General features: G+C 33.0%; 2 non-coding genes across 2 annotated transcripts; both read right to left on the bottom strand.

Moving 5' to 3' along the window:
* Positions 1 to 12,165: 12,165 nt before the first annotated feature.
* Positions 12,166 to 12,247, bottom strand: TRNAL-AAG. Its single transcript has one exon. It is a non-coding gene; the product is annotated as a tRNA-Leu (tRNA).
* A 132-nt stretch (positions 12,248 to 12,379) lies between these two features.
* On the bottom strand, positions 12,380 to 12,461 carry TRNAL-UAG. The gene has a single exon. It is a non-coding gene; the product is annotated as a tRNA-Leu (tRNA).
* Positions 12,462 to 19,935: the final 7,474 nt, after the last annotated feature.

A 19,935-nucleotide genomic window follows, 5' to 3' on the forward strand; every position in this document is an offset into this window, starting at 1 on the left:
CACTTTTTACTACGGATTGATATCTTCGATTAGAATATTAGTCCAAAGATTTTCAAAACTAATTGCAGCGGTGGGATTCGAACCGACGCCATCGAAATGACTGGTGCCTTAAACCAGCGCCTTAGACCGCTCGGCCACGCTACCTTCATGAAAGGACCACATGAAATGTTCCGGAAGAAGAAATCTTTGAGTACCGAAGCGATGACGTCAGTTGCCATGGTGTCATGGCGGCCTGGTTCTAAACAAATGAACCCATCGAATGAAAGCAAGTGTTTTCTCACAGGACAAAACATGGACCTGGGAAGCGGGGATACTGAAGCACCCTCAAAATTTTCATCGGGGTCATTAGGAAAATACCCAATTACCCACCCTTTTTCTGATTTACAAAACATGAATAGAGTGTCCCATTTTTAAGTCTGAAATCTCAATTTTGTTTCCGCTCGCGCTTCGCGCTCGCATCATTACAATAGTTATGCGTCTATCCTGTTCATGATTAGATAAGTGCTGAGAATGTCCAGTTCTTAGGTCGGATTTCAAAAATTTTCAGCCCACGCTTCGAGCTAGCATTATTCAATTGTTGAAATATGTACCGTCTTCATGGGTGACTGCAAACAGGTCCCTTTTCGATCAGGCCAAAAGGTATGTACAAAAATTCTTCTCGCGCTGATTATTTGTTCCATACGCATCCTGTTCAGGATCACAAACATTGCTCAATATGTTCATTTTCAGGACGAGCCAAAGTCCTTTGCATGTGTACAGACGATCGTCAGCTGCGACTCTGTTTAGAACCAGCCCGCCATGACACCATGCTGACGTCACACTCCGGTATTCTACAGTGCGTATCAAAAAAAAGTTTACACTTTGAAAAAATCCTGTAAAATTATACATTCGTAATATCCTGAAGATTTTTCCACATTTTAACATTGGTACAGGTCCATTTAAGCAAATGACGACATAAATGTCGAAAATTATTTCCGCTTGAGTGAGCACCACTTACTTTTGAAGAGTTAGTGAAAAATGACTTGCGCAGAACTTTGAAATAGTTATGCGGATAAAAGTAGACCCTGGTCACGAAGAACACGTGGATTTTAGCTAGTAAAATTGATTTGAAGATATCTTCTACCTTTTTAAACTTGTTTCCTTGCCCAAAACACTTCGAAGAGAGCATTGCGCCCTATCCACTCCCCCACACACCGAGGCCATCGTGACGATATTTGCCTCACACTGAGCTGTGATTTACATGAAATGGCTTAGGCTTGATTTTTATTTTGTTAATCATTGTCAAGTTTGGGAAAAGTGTGGAGAAACAAGTATTACATTACAAATGAAATGTAAACCCACTTTAAATGATAAAAACTTAGTGAAAAATGCTGGATATATCTGCTATAAACTTTTGTTCAGATTCAGTTACGTCCTCAGATCCAGCTGGCACAAAAAAGGGTAAAGTTTGTGCTTACTAAGTGTTGAAATTTCAATTTGGGTGGCAAAATTGTTACAAAATGCTTGAATGTATTCGTTTTATGTCAATTGACTAAAAGTGCAAGGGAAATGTATGAGAAATGTTTCGCAGGGTAAGTTTGATTTCGTCCTTTCCCCTTGACATAGCGTGAAAACGAGCATTTCTGCGCAAACAGATTTCTGCGAGCTTTACAAAAATGGACAGTGCTCACTCAAGTGTAACATTCTGTCATAATTTTTACTTTCATTGGATAGATGAGACCCAAGCCCAAAAATATATGTGAAAAAAATACCCACATGTTGTATATTTTTAAATTCCCAGGGCTTTTTCAAAGTGTAAACTTTTTTTTGATACGCACTGTATACTGCAGCTCAGCATTATTTAGTCATTACAACATGTCCTCCATCAGTGTTGCAAAGGTCGAAAATCCGATGTAATTATTTTTAAGATCATACTGTTCACAATCGCATGCAAAAATACTTAGATATCAGATATTTGTAAGGAGTTATTACTAGTATGACAGTGAATGAAATAGTTTTGAATAGTAAAAGTAAATGAAAAGTTGAGTTATAAATGTAAACCCAACTTTCTAACTACGACTCAAATAAAATTATTAATCGAATAAATTTGAATGTTTAACATTGATAAGAACGCACTTTTCATTTCATTCAATAGATATCAAGTTCATATTCTAGTTAGTTACTTACATCGCTCAATCAATCTTTCAAAACGTATATGCATATTATGATGTAACAAAATTTTCTATACGAGTTTCCCTTGCACTGATCTGTTATAGATTTGTTTAATGATTTAATACATTTATAAGTCACCGGCAATCGATTGCTGCCAAGTTCACCATTCCATACACTTTTTGCATTCTAGATGGCTTGATGCCTTCTTTATTTTCGCCTTTGGCGATCTTGCAATCTTAGACGTCAATGCGTAGTAAAATCTAATATTACAATGCAGGTAGACTCGGTTGAACTTGTACAATCGATTATAGGTAGTTTCATTATTTTGCTTCTAATAATTTGATTTGATTTGATTTGATTTGATTTTATTGTTTACTTCTGCAATTACATCATTCGTATAGAATACATTTTCCATAACATAACAAACATAGTATATTGATAATTTTTTTGGCATGAATCATAACTAAATGTACTAAAATTATCATTACAAACAAAATTGATCTCATACCAAATTAGTTAACATTTACAATTTGCAGGAGAAGGATTGTCATCATAAGCAGATTGCTTGAAAAAATGACAACCCCAGGTTAAAACTCATTGATTAATATAATACATTAATACAGCAGAATCGATACACAGTACATTTTATGAAAAACAGCAGTAATCTAATTTGAGCATTGAAGATGGAGATGATAAGGATGAAGATGACGGTGAAATGGTGAAGATGAAGGTGATGGAGAGGATGATGATGGTGATGATGCTTTAATGACACAACGACACAGAAATTTTACTTCAAATATTCTGATATCAACATGGATTTAACGTTTGCTTTAAATGAGTAAAGGGACGTGGATCTTTTTATAGATTCTGGTAGAGAGTTCCACAAATCAGGACCATGGTGTCTTATGGATCTCTGCGCAATAAGCAATTTGGGGTTGATTAAATGGAAATTAGAAGAGTTCCGCGTAGGGTATGAATGGATAGATGTGTTCATAGTATAAAAATTGTGAAATGAAGGTGGGAGCATGTTATTTACGTATTTGAACATAAGCAGTAAGCTTTGAAATGAATTTATGTCAAAAATAGTTAGAGTCTTTAGTTTATGGAATAATGGATTTGTGTGTGATAAATATTGCGAATTAGTACAAATTCGAATTGCTTTTTTCTGTAATAAATATATTGTATTAATTTTAGTTTTTGCACACGTTGCCCAAACTATATTGCAGTACGATATATACGGCAATATCAATGAATTGTAGAGTAAAACGAGTGTAGTATGAGGAATTATGTTTTTCATTTTGTAAAGTACACCTACGTTTCTGGAGATGTTAGTAGTTATACAACGTATATGTTCATTCCAATTTAAATTTTCATCTATTGTGACACCTAAAAACTTTGTTTCTTTTTTCCTTTTGAGTGGAATATTATCTATGCTTATGTCGTATGGAAACTCAGTAATATGTGAACTTGTATGCTTAAAATACATAAAGTTTGTTTTGTCTATATTAAGTGATAGCCTATTACATTTAAACCATAAAGATAGTTTAGGTAATTCACGATTAAATGTATCTACTAAAGTTTCTAAGCTAGTGTGTGAACAAAAAATGTTTGTGTCATCGGCAAATAATACAAATGATAATAAAGGCGTTACAGTAGTCAAATCATTAATATATATAAGGAAAAGTAGGGGGCCAAGGATCGATCCTTGTGGAACTCCGCATTTTATTGTCTGAAAATTAGAAGAAATATTATTGTGAGTGACATATTGTTTTCTATCAGTCAAATAACTCTCAAACCATGATAGTGTGATTCCCCGAATTCCATAATTTTCAAGTTTTTTAAGTAAAATCTGGTGGTCAAGAGTGTCGAATGCTTTGCTTAGGTCCATGAATACTCCTATTATGTGTTCTTTATTTGTCATTGCATTTGTAATTTTATCGTATATTTGTATTAAAGCCTGATCAGTTGAATGCCCTTTCCTGAATCCATATTGGTTTGAATTTAGAAACTGAAAAGTATCTAGGAACTTATAAAGTCTTTTGTAAATAATCTTCTCTAATATTTTGGATATGCTGGGGAGAATAGAAATAGGCCTATAATTTGTTATTTCATGTGGATTGTCTTTTTTTAAAACAGGATTTACCTTTGCAATTTTAAGGGGATCTGGACATTTACCGGTGCTGATCGACAAATTAAAAATATGACACAATGGAGTGACAATATAATGTATGATCTGCTTAAGGAGGAAAGTACTAATTCTATCATATCCCTTTGATTTGCTGGATTTGAGATTTTTTGTTATTTCAATTATTTCCTGAACATTTGTGGGGTTAAAGAATAGGGAAGAATTGATGGGTGTGGGAAGAAATTTTGCAAAACTTTGGTTTGGTCTGGCAAGGTTGTTTGCCAAAGAGGGTCCTATGTTAACGAAAAAGGAATTAAAGGTATCAGCTACATCATCTGAATTTATTGCAGCAGCATGAACTGTGAAATTGTCTTTAGGTAATACTTTGGGTTTCTTGCCAATCAAATCATTGATGATCTCCCATGTGGCTTTCATGTTTGATTTAACTTTGTTAAGTTTCTCGGAATAAAACAATTTGCGAGAAGCCCGAATTATATTGGTTAGTCTATTTCTATAAGTTTTATATTTATTTTTGTTTTGAATAGAAGGGTTCTTTAAAAATGTCTTGTATAGTTTATTTCTGGTATGTATGGATCGTAGAATAGCTTTAGTAATCCATGGCATTTTTGCTTTTCTTTTTTTGATAGGTGATAGAGGAAAATTTTTATCGTAATATTTCTGCAATTTTTGGTTAAAATTTGTGTAAGCAATATCTGAATTTGACTCATTAAATACATCTAACCATTCCTCAATCGCAAGATCACTTTTAAACGATTCAATATTTATTGGGGATTCTTTACTATACATTGTAGATTTAGGTGAATTTTCTTTTGAAATATCATTATCACATAATAAGAAAACCGGTAAATGATCAGCTATATCAGATATTATTAGTCCGCTGGAAGTATCTCTGTTTAGTATGTTTGAAAATATGTTGTCGATAAGTGTTGATGAATGGCTATCAATTCTGGTCGGTTGATCTATGTGGGGATAATAACCAAATGAATGCATAGTATGTAGGAATAAATCGTTGTCATTATTTTGGGATAACAGGTCAATGTTAAAATCACCCATTAGATATATTTGTTTATCTTCTTTTGTTATGGTATGAAGGCATATTTCAAGCTCTTCGCAAAATAAATTTGCATTGCCATGAGGGGGTCTGTAAACTAATCCAATAATTATATTTTTGCCTTTCGGCTTCATGATTTCTAAGAATAGAGTTTCACTTTGTTTTAATGATATTTCTTTTCTTATTTTAAACTGCAAATGTTCATTGATGTAAAATGCTACACCACCTCCTCTTTGATCTTCACGATCTCGCCTTATAAGATTATAGTTTTGCAAGTTGAATATGTTAGGTGAATTATTATGAAGCCATGTTTCCGTGACACCGATAATGGAGAATTTGAAATTATTTAGAGTAAAGAGTAATGATTCCAATGATTCAAAGTTTTTGTTCAAACTTCTGGCATTAACGTGAAGCAAACTGAATTTGTGTTCTGTGTCTCTAAATTTAGAAGTAAAATCTTCAGTTGAGTAATATTTATTACATGATGCATTGTTTGTATTGAAAATAGAAAAAATGTCTATGTCATTACTCGTGAAGAAAAAACGATATTACCAAGATTTTAAGATCGAAGATATGATAACTGATTTGTATGTAAATTTTCTGTGCCGGAACAGTATGATGATGATGATGATGGTGGTGGTGATGATGATGATGATGATGATGATGATGATGATGATGATGATGATGATGATGGTGGTGGTGATGATGATGATGATGATGATGATGATGGTGGTGGTGGTAATGATGATGATGACAATGATAGCAAATCATACGGGAGGTCAATGAAGTCCTAAATGGATACTAAATATAAGTGACGACATTTTCTAATGAGTTGTGTTATATTAATCAATCCGCTTTATTATATAATCATATTAATGCAGAATGGATTGTTCTAAAAATATATATCTTACCAAGCTACCATCATGAAGCACCATCAGACAAGTTTAATCGAGACTGACCAAAATTTCAGCATTTAGTGTATTGATTATATATTGCTCATCATTTCCGTTGAAAACATACCTCAATAAATTTATATCTGTAAAGGAAATTGATCTTACCATGTAGGCGATTCGACTTATTTTCAATCAATTCTATTCTAAATTTTTATCAATATAGAATATATGTAAAGTGAAAAGTATCAACTTACCTGTTGTGATGTTGCCATGTGTGCTTTTCGTATGATGGTGAATTTCTCAATCTTTTTTACGAAATGGTCTATATTTTTTTAAAAACCAAAAGAAAAAAAAATTATCCAGGATGTGTGCCTGTACATGTTTTGGATTGTTTTGGTTTTAGCCTGTTTGCCGAAGTAAGTTTAATACTTCCAATCGATTACTAGCACTTATAAATTTACCAACGAAATTTACATCAATATAGTGATTAAAAAGTACCAAGTTATTTTTGTAATGTTGCCATGTATGGGTTTCGACTTATGGTGAATTTCTCAACCATTTTGTATTGAATGGACAACATTTTTCATTCATTAAAGTACATAATGATTCAAAATATGTAATGACTGAAGAAATACTTACAATCGATTGCTGGAATTCACTCTTGAGAAAATAACTTTCATGATTAATGGCTTACTATTTGATTTCCAGCAATCGATTGCTGCCAAGTTCACCATTACGTACACTCTTTGCATTCTGGACGGCTTGATGCCTGATTTATTTTTTGCCTTTTGTGATATTGCAATCATTTAAATTAATACATACCAAAATTTAACATTACAACACAGGTAAATTCAGTCGAACTTGTGCAACCGATTACAGGTAGTTACATGTACTTTGCTTTGTTTATAATAATGGATACTAAATTTAAGAAAAAAAATCAATGTTAAAGTGTCAGTGACCTTACTCATTATGATATTTTTGTGTACGTAATCGTTGAATGATCTATGTAGCTATACTTGTTAGGTACTGTATATAGCTAATTATTGTAATGTTGTAGGAAAAAAACAATTTGTCTAATTTATTTTCAATATACGAAAGAACCTTTAAATACTTTTTGCTGTCAATATTCTTGCATGTACATGCTCAGTGGTATTTATTTTAAATCACTTTAGTATATAACTGTCTCTGTATCCATTTTTCTCAAAGGCATTGTACTAGCCTTGCCTCGCACCACATGTTTGCTTAATTTCGTTAATTGTAATCCAACAAGATATACTCTTTATACCTGTACTGAATTTAATCGATCTGTTACCCGCAATTTTACACTGCATGTATTCCGATTTTTACTATTCTTTTTAATTTATGTTTGGTTCTTTGACTAAGGTTTATCGATAGATTTTTATAGAATTATTTAGACAGGTTTCATTTCTTTATTCACTTTTGTGATTACAACAATTCTGGTTCTACTTTCTGTTAACGTTAAGGTGGCCAGATGCTCGCAGGTTAGGACTTCATTGACCTCCCGTATGATTTGCTATCATTGTCATCATCATCATTACCACCACCACCATCATCATCATCATCATCACCACCACCATCATCATCATCATCATCATCATCATCATCATCATCATCATCACCACCACCACCATCATCATCATCATCATACTGTTCCGGCACAGAAAATTTACATACAAACCAGTTATCATATCTTCGATCTTAAAATCTTGGTAATATCGTTTTTTCTTCACGAGTAATGACATAGACATTTTTTCTATTTTCAATACAAACAATGCATCATGTAATAAATATTACTCAACTGAAGATTTTACTTCTAAATTTAGAGACACAGAACACAAATTCAGTTTGCTTCACGTTAATGCCAGAAGTTTGAACAAAAACTTTGAATCATTGGAATCATTACTCTTTACTCTAAATAATTTCAAATTTTCCATTATCGGTGTCACGGAAACATGGCTTCATAATAATTCACCTAACATATTCAACTTGCAAAACTATAATCTTATAAGGCGAGATCGTGAAGATCAAAGAGGAGGTGGTGTAGCATTTTACATCAATGAACATTTGCAGTTTAAAATAAGAAAAGAAATATCATTAAAACAAAGTGAAACTCTATTCTTAGAAATCATGAAGCCGAAAGGCAAAAATATAATTATTGGATTAGTTTACAGACCCCCTCATGGCAATGCAAATTTATTTTGCGAAGAGCTTGAAATATGCCTTCATACCATAACAAAAGAAGATAAACAAATATATCTAATGGGTGATTTTAACATTGACCTGTTATCCCAAAATAATGACAACGATTTATTCCTACACACTATGCATTCATTTGGTTATTATCCCCACATAGATCAACCGACCAGAATTGATAGCCATTCATCAACACTTATCGACAACATATTTTCAAACATACTAAACAGAGATACTTCCAGCGGACTAATAATATCTGATATAGCTGATCATTTACCGGTTTTCTTATTATGTGATAATGATATTTCAAAAGAAAATTCACCTAAATCTACAATGTATAGTAAAGAATCCCCAATAAATATTGAATCGTTTAAAAGTGATCTTGCGATTGAGGAATGGTTAGATGTATTTAATGAGTCAAATTCAGATATTGCTTACACAAATTTTAACCAAAAATTGCAGAAATATTACGATAAAAATTTTCCTCTATCACCTATCAAAAAAAGAAAAGCAAAAATGCCATGGATTACTAAAGCTATTCTACGATCCATACATACCAGAAATAAACTATACAAGACATTTTTAAAGAACCCTTCTATTCAAAACAAAAATAAATATAAAACTTATAGAAATAGACTAACCAATATAATTCGGGCTTCTCGCAAATTGTTTTATTCCGAGAAACTTAACAAAGTTAAATCAAACATGAAAGCCACATGGGAGATCATCAATGATTTGATTGGCAAGAAACCCAAAGTATTACCTAAAGACAATTTCACAGTTCATGCTGCTGCAATAAATTCAGATGATGTAGCTGATACCTTTAATTCCTTTTTCGTTAACATAGGACCCTCTTTGGCAAACAACCTTGCCAGACCAAACCAAAGTTTTGCAAAATTTCTTCCCACACCCATCAATTCTTCCCTATTCTTTAACCCCACAAATGTTCAGGAAATAATTGAAATAACAAAAAATCTCAAATCCAGCAAATCAAAGGGATATGATAGAATTAGTACTTTCCTTCTTAAGCAGATCATACATTATATTGTCACTCCATTGTGTCATATTTTTAATCTGTCGATCAGCACCGGTAAATGTCCAGATTCCCTAAAAATTGCAAAGGTAAATCCTGTTTTAAAAAAAGACAATCCACATGAAATAACAAATTATAGGCCTATTTCTATTCTCCCCAGCATATCCAAAATATTAGAGAAGATTATTTACAAAAGACTTTATAAGTTCCTAGATACTTTTCAGTTTCTAAATTCAAACCAATATGGATTCAGGAAAGGGCATTCAACTGATCAGGCTTTAATACAAATATACGATAAAATTACAAATGCAATGACAAATAAAGAACACATAATAGGAGTATTCATGGACCTAAGCAAAGCATTCGACACTCTTGACCACCAGATTTTACTTAAAAAACTTGAAAATTATGGAATTCGGGGAATCACACTATCATGGTTTGAGAGTTATTTGACTGATAGAAAACAATATGTCACTCACAATAATATTTCTTCTAATTTTCAGACAATAAAATGCGGAGTTCCACAAGGATCGATCCTTGGCCCCCTACTTTTCCTTATATATATTAATGATTTGACTACTGTAACGCCTTTATTATCATTTGTATTATTTGCCGATGACACAAACATTTTTTGTTCACACACTAGCTTAGAAACTTTAGTAGATACATTTAATCGTGAATTACCTAAACTATCTTTATGGTTTAAATGTAATAGGCTATCACTTAATATAGACAAAACAAACTTTATGTATTTTAAGCATACAAGTTCACATATTACTGAGTTTCCATACGACATAAGCATAGATAATATTCCACTCAAAAGGAAAAAAGAAACAAAGTTTTTAGGTGTCACAATAGATGAAAATTTAAATTGGAATGAACATATACGTTGTATAACTACTAACATCTCCAGAAACGTAGGTGTACTTTACAAAATGAAAAACATAATTCCTCATACTACACTCGTTTTACTCTACAATTCATTGATATTGCCGTATATATCGTACTGCAATATAGTTTGGGCAACGTGTGCAAAAACTAAAATTAATACAATATATTTATTACAGAAAAAAGCAATTCGAATTTGTACTAATTCGCAATATTTATCACACACAAATCCATTATTCCATAAACTAAAGACTCTTACTATTTTTGACATAAATTCATTTCAAAGCTTACTGCTTATGTTCAAATACGTAAATAACATGCTCCCACCTTCATTTCACAATTTTTATACTATGAACACATCTATCCATTCATACCCTACGCGGAACTCTTCTAATTTCCATTTAATCAACCCCAAATTGCTTATTGCGCAGAGATCCATAAGACACCATGGTCCTGATTTGTGGAACTCTCTACCAGAATCTATAAAAAGATCCACGTCCCTTTACTCATTTAAAGCAAACGTTAAATCCATGTTGATATCAGAATATTTGAAGTAAAATTTCTGTGTCGTTGTGTCATTAAAGCATCATCACCATCATCATCCTCTCCATCACCTTCATCTTCACCATTTCACCGTCATCTTCATCCTTATCATCTCCATCTTCAATGCTCAAATTAGATTACTGCTGTTTTTCATAAAATGTACTGTATATCGATTCTGCTGTATTAATGTATTATATTAATCAATGAGTTTTAACCTGGGGTTGTCATTTTTTCAAGCAATCTGCTTATGATGACAATCCTTCTCCTGCAAATTGTAAATGTTAACTAATTTGGTATGAGATCAATTTTGTTTGTAATGATAATTTTAGTACATTTAGTTATGATTCATGCCAAAAAAATTATCAGTATACTATGTTTGTTATGTTATGGAAAATGTATTCTATACGAATGATGTAATTGCAGAAGTAAACAATAAAATCAAATCAAATCAAATCAAACTTTGACTGCGGATCATGTCGTAAGATAACTTAACATTTCGTACGATTTATGGCGTGTCGTAGACTTACGACGTGTGTATTCACATTACCTGGATCGTTACAGATTTCGCGTTCTGGTCGTAAAGGTATCCTGAAATGACCCTGCGGTCTACCTGGCCATGTGCATCTTACAGAGATCCTTTTTTTAATCAAGCGCTGTACAAAGATCATGCAGAAGCCATGCAATCTCCATATAATTTGTATATACTTTGTATACGTATACCCCCAAATCGTGTGATCACTGTAAAATCTATTGAATAACCTCTCGCTATGATCGTTAGATGCAAAGTTCGATATGTCGAAGGCCGAGATTTAAGCATATGGGCTCACGATTTTGAAATTTATTAAACACTTGATAGTAGGTATTAGGTATTTAGTAAGTGCTATGGTAATGATATTCACTTCCTTGTTTCTAGAAATATCTTTCATTAATTAAAAACTGGTCTTCCATGGAGTACAAGAAAATACCCCAAATCAAAGTAATTATGGAGTTTCGTACTGCCACTCAGAACGTTTTTAAAACATAGAAAAAACAACATGACCTCCGAAACTTAGGAGTGAGGACAAACTGTTGTTCCGGTTTACAAAGACCTCCCAGCTTCCATTATTTTGACGGGCATTTTCAATCATATTGACCGCGTTCGATAATTTGTTCTGATCTACAAATTCTCAAACTTGATATTAACGATCATGTAGCCTACTATCATTTTGAAGATGAAAAAGAAAATATCAATGCCTTCCAAAATATTTGGCAGCGGTGGGATTCGAACCCACGCCATCGAAATGACTGGTGCCTTAAACCAGCGCCTTAGACCGCTCGGCCACGCTACCTTGACAAGACGACCTTGGAATATTGTTAATATTGTATTCTCATCCTTCGAATGCTCAAGCTATTCATTTGTTATCAAAAATAGATATCGAACAACAAGAGGTCGGAAAGTTTAAGAGCTTTCAAAAAGTTTGTGGCAGCGGTGGGATTCGAACCCACGCCATCGAAATGACTGGTGCCTAAAACCAGCGCCTAAGACCGCTCGGCCACGCTACCTTGATAAAATATGACCCTAATCCATCTTAGTCTCTGGTTAATCTTAAAAAAAAGAGTACATCTGTCTGTTGTGATTAATTGTTATTTTCATTACTTTGCAATGTTACTATGATAAAACAAGTGAAAGAGATTTGAAAGTCCGAAGACCCTCAGATTCCGAGGCCTTCATTAAATACATTCTGAAACATAGGTCACCATTCACCTTTATAGAGTTGCCCCAATTTTAATGAAACTATATATCACCGTCCAAATGCTAATTAATAATCATGCAAATAATATCACATTTCCTCCGAATGCAACCTCTTTTGTTGTTATAAAATTCATTTTTAAGTTCTTTCCAATTGACATCAATCATAATATTCGAAAATGGCTTTGTGATGGCTGTGTTTGTTTCATACATGTCATATGCAATTATTTCATGACATAACAGTGTTTTTATGGTTGATTTTCATCAGCACGAACTGTCAATGATAATCATGAATTTATTGTACGGTATTCAATGTAGACATTATTTTGGTGAATACAGATTCCCTTGTCAATCATCCGATCAGACCATTAGTTCAAGGGTACTTAGAGGCTGTTCTCACTACGTTCCTAAAACTAATTTTCTGGAAACTAGTTTAGTGGAAACTATTATTGTGTATATGATTTATCCCTTTCTTCCTCCCAATGCATCCGTATACAATTGCGTATTTTTTTTCTAATTAATTTCTCATTCAACAAATCATCTATGATGACTGATCTATGATTATGCTGACCGAAAGCAATTTCCAGGTTAGCAACTATACTCTTTCATCAATTTTTTTTTATCATTTCTACCTGAAAAAATACAGATCTTAAAAAAAAATCCTGTTAACATTTTTTTATAAAGTGCATTAGGCAAAATGTAGTCTTTGACATGTTCTAATCATATTTTTAAATTAAGGTTCAAGTAAAGGAATTTTAATAAGACGGTCAGAGTACTTTACTGGTGTAATTGTTGCCTATTTGATTGGTCATCCTGGTCAGTGGTATTGACCTAACACCATTACATTATTTGACGTCTGCGAAGCTCAATAATAAAATCAAATATTTACATTGCAATGGTATCTTCAAAATAACCACAGTAGTATCATTTAATCTCCTCAGCAAGGAAAGGTTATGATTTGACATTGGTTGTGAAGATACGGGAGCATTAGACATATTTCCTAACACATTTGAATAGAAATGGGCAAGGAAGGGAAATACTGATCAAAGATTAATGATAAATGAGTCTATAACAAATTTTCATGCCTACTAAATTTTTATTGTCGAATACTGCATATTTTATCACAATTCCTATGAGCTTGCGAAGACCCCCTTTCTCTCTCTCTCTCTCCCTCCCTTCCAGCGCTTAAGAGCACACTCTTAAAAAGGGTTGGGCAAAAAAGGCCGAATTATTAACCATCAGTCACTGGGCAACATACTGTCCACACAACCATTGGTTAAAATCTGTCCAAATTGGACTATATTGAATATATGTATTTTTTACCAACATACAATACTCAACACAGTGGAAAGCATAATGCCAAGAATTTTAAGAGTGCAGATACTACCTATGATTTCATTTCTTCAACCTAATTACTTATCAAATTCGAGGTCTGACATCCTTCTCAAAATTTTAGTTTTTCTAAAGTATAACGCGCTATCAAACTGAAGCATTGGCAAGAGCGTCTACATATTTAAATATTTTATATACATAAAAATTACTTAGAGATAGTAAAGAACATTTGATTGAAAGTCTTGACAAAGTCATTAATATGTTAATTAAATACATCCATTTAGTCTACGGGTATCCTTTGTGTCATATTTGAACTCCATGAACATAAAAAAGGCGGATTAATGATAATGGAAAATCTAATGAAAGTATCAAATATTTACACTTGCCCGCCATTCTGGAATTACTAATATCTTGGCGAGCCTGCTTTGAATGAGGCAACTGGTTAATATACATTATCAGTATTGGGGCATGAGTAAATATGCGACCAATGAGAGACTTTTGTGTATGAAATCACTATAACCAAAACTAATTTTGGATTTTGTCGAAAAATGAAAGCTTCTCAATTATTATTATGACTGAAATGGCCATTTTAAACAGAAAAAATATCAATGGGGGTTAATGAATGAAATTCTGAAAATTCCTCATCTTCTGAAGGTTGGGGATTCTGGAAGTTATTTTTTCAATATTATCAATTATTAATGGTTAGTTGAATAAACAACCATGGCACTGATTTGATAATTAATTTCACTATTTGTTCATGAAGCAAGTATATGCATACATGAAGCAAGTATATGCATACATAATTCAACTGGTCATGCTCAAGTTGGTACCTTATTTTTTTATATGCTAAACAACTGCAAGAATATTTATTAGGAGGCTGCACTCTACAAGCTCCGCTTTTTAGCAGCCTCCTCCATTTTCAACCTGATTTGTAATAATCTTGAATATAATTTTCTGTACAGGAATAATTGAAATATGTTTTGTTATTTATATATGTCAACATGTACAGAAGAAACTGTAATTGTTGAAAATGGAAATAAACGAATGAATGAAATGAAATACCCTGGGTGCGATGCGAGTGCGAGATAGTGTGACCTGATGAAATGTTGATCTTACACACTTTTATATGTAGTATAACTGCAGATGGTTCTACATGTTTATTTTCTTGTTCCTGTAGCCCCCTGTATATTGAGGACTCTTAATATACCTTGAAACATTTCGCTCATCTTGTTTCTGAACCTAACTGGTTATTAATTACAATACATTTTTATGCCACGAGCAAAACGTTTAAATTGTAATAATCTATTTGTTATCCCTACCCAGCGATAGTGTACCGGTACTTAAAAATCAATCGATAAAGCAAAATTGAAATTGATCAGCGACGAAGCTCACCACACTAAAATCTCATAGGAACGACTATCCTTCCGGTTACATTGGGTACACCTGTTTTTAATCACACACTTACTCGATACATTTGGGAGGTAACGACCTAATTGCGGAAAGTGTTTACTCATTTTTCATATGTGAACTTATGGTGCAATGGGCAGAGAGGTGGACTCATATTCATGTAGGAGGCAAGTTCAAAGACCATTGAATAAGCGAGTTCCTTTAGTAAATTACTAAAGGACAAGTCCACCAACAAAAAAAGTTGACTTGAATAAAAAGAGAAAATCCAACTAGCATGACACTGAAAATTTCATGAAAATCAGATGAAAATAAGAAAGTGATGATATTTTGGAGCCTATAAAAAAACTGTATATAAGACTGGAGAATGTTATGATATATCAATGTTTATTTATCTTGTATCTTGTCTAACTGGATTCTTCTGCAGAGGGTCAGCCCATGTTTTTTTTTTTTTCCTATTGTATTCTTTTCTTGTGTAGGCCTATCTTTTACCTTTGTCATGTTTTGTTCATTACTTTACTATTTATGTTATCCATACTTATTTCTTCTTCCATCATATATCCCTTAATTATATCATATTGTTGTTAGTTTATTAGACTTCATAATTGTACATTCAAGCAATGTATTCTATTTTTTAGTGTGTTTTTGTCATTGATTAGTTTTAGTTTGTCTTTTTTTTCTTTTTTTTTCTTTTTTTTTAAATTGTTGTTGCTTTTTTTAGTTGTTTTTGTTTCGCTTGTATTTTTAAGGATATTACATGTACACACTGAATACTATTTAGTCATGTACTTGAAACAAAGGAGACCCTAGCCTTACAAGCCTTGCTTTTTCAAGGGTTCTCCTTGTCTTTCTCTCAATACGTAATTAGTTATTTGCTGTGTTTCTTTTTTTTTCTCTACTGTAACAATGATTTATGGTTAATTGATTTTCATTTGTAGAATGTGAGATCACACTTGTAAGATAATATGTATGTGCAGACAGAAAGACGAATAAATATCTTATCTATCTAAATTTCGCTTGATTTCATAATAGCTATATTGCACATCCTGTTCGGTATCCAAATGAGGAGACTGATGACATCACTCACTCACTATTTATTTTGTATTTTATTCCATGAAATGTGAAATATTCTAATTTTCTCTCATCGTCGTGTGAAACAAATTTTTATTTCTCCCTATATACATGTGGAATTACCATTTTATTGTTAAGTCAAATTGGTCCTTCTAGTCAAATCTGTAATAATTGAAATATTGTATAATTCAAACAATAAACACAAAAGAAATGAGCGAGGGACATCATCGATCTCTCTTTTACTAGCATGTGACATAATTTTGTGAAAAATAAGCGAAATTTTAAAATATCATAATATCTTATTTCACATCTGATTTTAATGAAATTTTCAGCATTATGTTTGTCTAATTTTTCTCTGTTGATTCAAATCAACATTTTTCTTAGGTGGACCTGACCTTCATTACATTTTTAACACGTCAATTGGGACCCAAAGGTTACCCCTATTACTTGCTAACAAGCCTTAACACTTAATAACACTCAAGTAATATCAGCTACTAATAAGATAACGAAATTAAAAGCCATGAAATTTAGCCTGGTATTATAGGCCTATAAAGAAAACCTAATCACTGCACAAATATTACATGATGTATGAATTGAATCAAATAAGTATGATTAAATCAAACAAACAGAGTAGAACTTACGAAAAAGAGTAGGCTGATTGTGGATGGTATGCGTTATATTCTCAGTAAAAAAAGAGGGATATGTTACTTTTTTGTTAGGTAAAACAACCCTTCTCTAGAAGAATCAGGCGCAGATAATCTCTGACAGTTCTTCTGGAAATTGTGTCAACTTGGCAGACTTACATCAAGCGAGTCAGATCACCCTCTCCCAGAGAGGGTTGATATGCAACTCGACCTTATCTTTTACTTATCCCTCGTGGTAGTAGCTTTTCGGACGAAGAAAAACAGTCCATCATTCGGAGAATTCGATACAGAGGATTTTGTCATGCATTAACAAACGGATATCTCCTAGAGACAAAGTTCTCTTTACACTCATGACAATACCTGAGTGAAGTTTACTTCAAACGGGTTAAACTTTTGAAATAATTATCTTTTATTTATGAATCTATGTAATGTATTTTCGGGGAAATTGTCTGGTTCGTCTAATGACATTATTAAGGTCGTAATAATCATTATTCAAGCGTCGTTTTACTACCAACAAAGTTTTAGCTTTTCCAAGATTTCTCTGAGAATAGTTATCTTTAAAAGCACTCTATTCATTACATGCTTTTTGGCTTTTTAATGATAGAATGTGAATACTAGATTAGTGAATACAGTGAGTCCCACAAAAAACGAAACCGAGATTTATCGATGATTTATCATAACTTAATCACAAATACAATAGACAAATGACCTACCATTTTAAAGCTTAGAATCTCCTCTTTCATCTGAAATTACTTGAATTATTTCTCATTCACACATGAGTGAGCAAAAACAATTTGAAAAGGGGATTCCAAAAAGTCACTTGGCGGGCCGTATCTTGGTTTTAAAAAGAAAACCACATTGTTAAAAGTTCAATATCTGCTCTTTAATTTGATACCTCAATTACAGAAAATGGTCAAGGAATAACAAAGTTCTGGTCATTTGAAATAAGGCTTGAATTTCAATAATTTCATAAAATGAAGAGGTTTTACAGGCTAGCGTTCAAACTCACTCGACGCTCCGTTTTGTTGACGATCAGCCATGCATTAACTCTTTTGTTACCGTGCGATAGCTTCTGTGGGAAACTGGTGAAAATACGTCACGTTTATTTACTGAAATTATGGAAATACAAGCATTGTTTCGAGGATCATAACCTTTTTACTTCTTGACCATTTTTTGTGATTAAGGTATCAAATAAAAGAGCAGATAGTGAACTTTTTAGTCATGTGACTTTCTTTTTGAAATTTAGATACCCCCCGCCAAATGAGTTTTTGGCATCCTTTCTTTGAATTGTTTTTGCTCACTCATGCGTGGATGAGGAATAATGTTAGTAGTACCAGATGAAAGAAGAGATCCTAAGCTTTACGTTGGTAGGTCATTTGTCTATTTTATTTATGATTAAGTTATGATAGATCATCACTAAATCTCGGTTTCGTTTTTTCTGGGACGCACTTTATATATCGACGTATCATCGTAGAGTGAAATCAAAGTTATGGAAAAAAAACCTTTATCAGCGATCTTTACGGACCAAATCTATTAAGTTTTAAGTCAGTGGATAACCAAACACCAATCGACCATTTTCAATGACTACTTAGGCCTACTATAATGACAAAGATTCTATTTGAAAAAGTGATAAGGATGTTCTTTTAATATTTTGTCACCCATTGTTTAGTCAAGTCATGTTAGTTGAAAAGGAAAACAGATTTTACTATTTTTTTTCTTGAAAACAAATAATCACTGACGCTAGACTATAGTATTGCTAATATGCCGTTATGAATATATATTTTCCTTTTCTTTCTATTCCCCTTTCTCTCCCACACCCTCTTTTTCTCTCTTTTCTTTACAGGACCCCGCGTCCAGGACGTGAGGTTCTTGAAAAAAAGAACTTTAATTTACCTATTTTTCTTTGGTCATTACCTATGATTCACACAAATTACTGCTTCTGCATGCACCCTGAACAAGTTATTAGAACAAACTGGGTATGAATATGTTTCACTTTTTTGACCCTCCTGGCAAACGGGCTCAACCACCAAAATGTACGATTAAGCGTGACAACGCCAAGGGAGCTCTTGCTACGTATGTCTAGCTGTAGTTTTGCTGGAACTAATGTAATGGGTTAGCCGCCCACATGGTGCGAAAGAGCCACTTGCTTCAGTCACACAGAGAAGAAATGGAACTGCGATTATAATCGAAAGAAGATCGAGAAGTAAAGATTTCCTGTGAAGCAAGTCTTAACCCTTTGAATAGATGCAGCTCATTGAATGGTGCGTATCTATAAATTTCCACAGGGGGGCAAATTCGTCCGCCTAAAAATTTGACAAGAAAAAAAAATAAAAAGGTGTTCAACCACAAATAAAGGATTTCGTACCAGCAAAATAAATTGACAAGCAAAAAAAAAAATGGTCTTCAAGTTCAAAGGTGCGGGCCGGGATCGGTTGTGACTTTTCAGGGGGTTCAATCCAGAGGGACGTTTAGTCCCTAGCTGCCGAAAGTACATTCCCGTCGAGTATTCTGCCCAAACAGTAAGTTCAATTCACAATATATTCATTATTCATATTCTGAAGTATCATTTTTTTTATTAATTAAGTAAATATTGAAATATGGGTGCAGAGTGTTGTGCCATTTGTGGCACATTCATTTGAAGTGACCACCATCTAATAAGGTTTATGCAATCATGATGTAACATACAGAGGGCAGTGTATTATGTACATATATCTCATAATGAGCCATTAATAATTAATAAATATTAATGGGTCTGAGAGTGAGAGATCATTTTTGGCGTGTCGCAATGTTGGTAGCAATTTGAAGGAGAAGGGAAGCTGCAATTTATAAATAATTG

This window comes from Lytechinus variegatus, chromosome 12 (assembly GCF_018143015.1).
Source record: "Lytechinus variegatus isolate NC3 chromosome 12, Lvar_3.0, whole genome shotgun sequence".
Classification (NCBI taxonomy): domain Eukaryota; kingdom Metazoa; phylum Echinodermata; class Echinoidea; order Temnopleuroida; family Toxopneustidae; genus Lytechinus; species Lytechinus variegatus.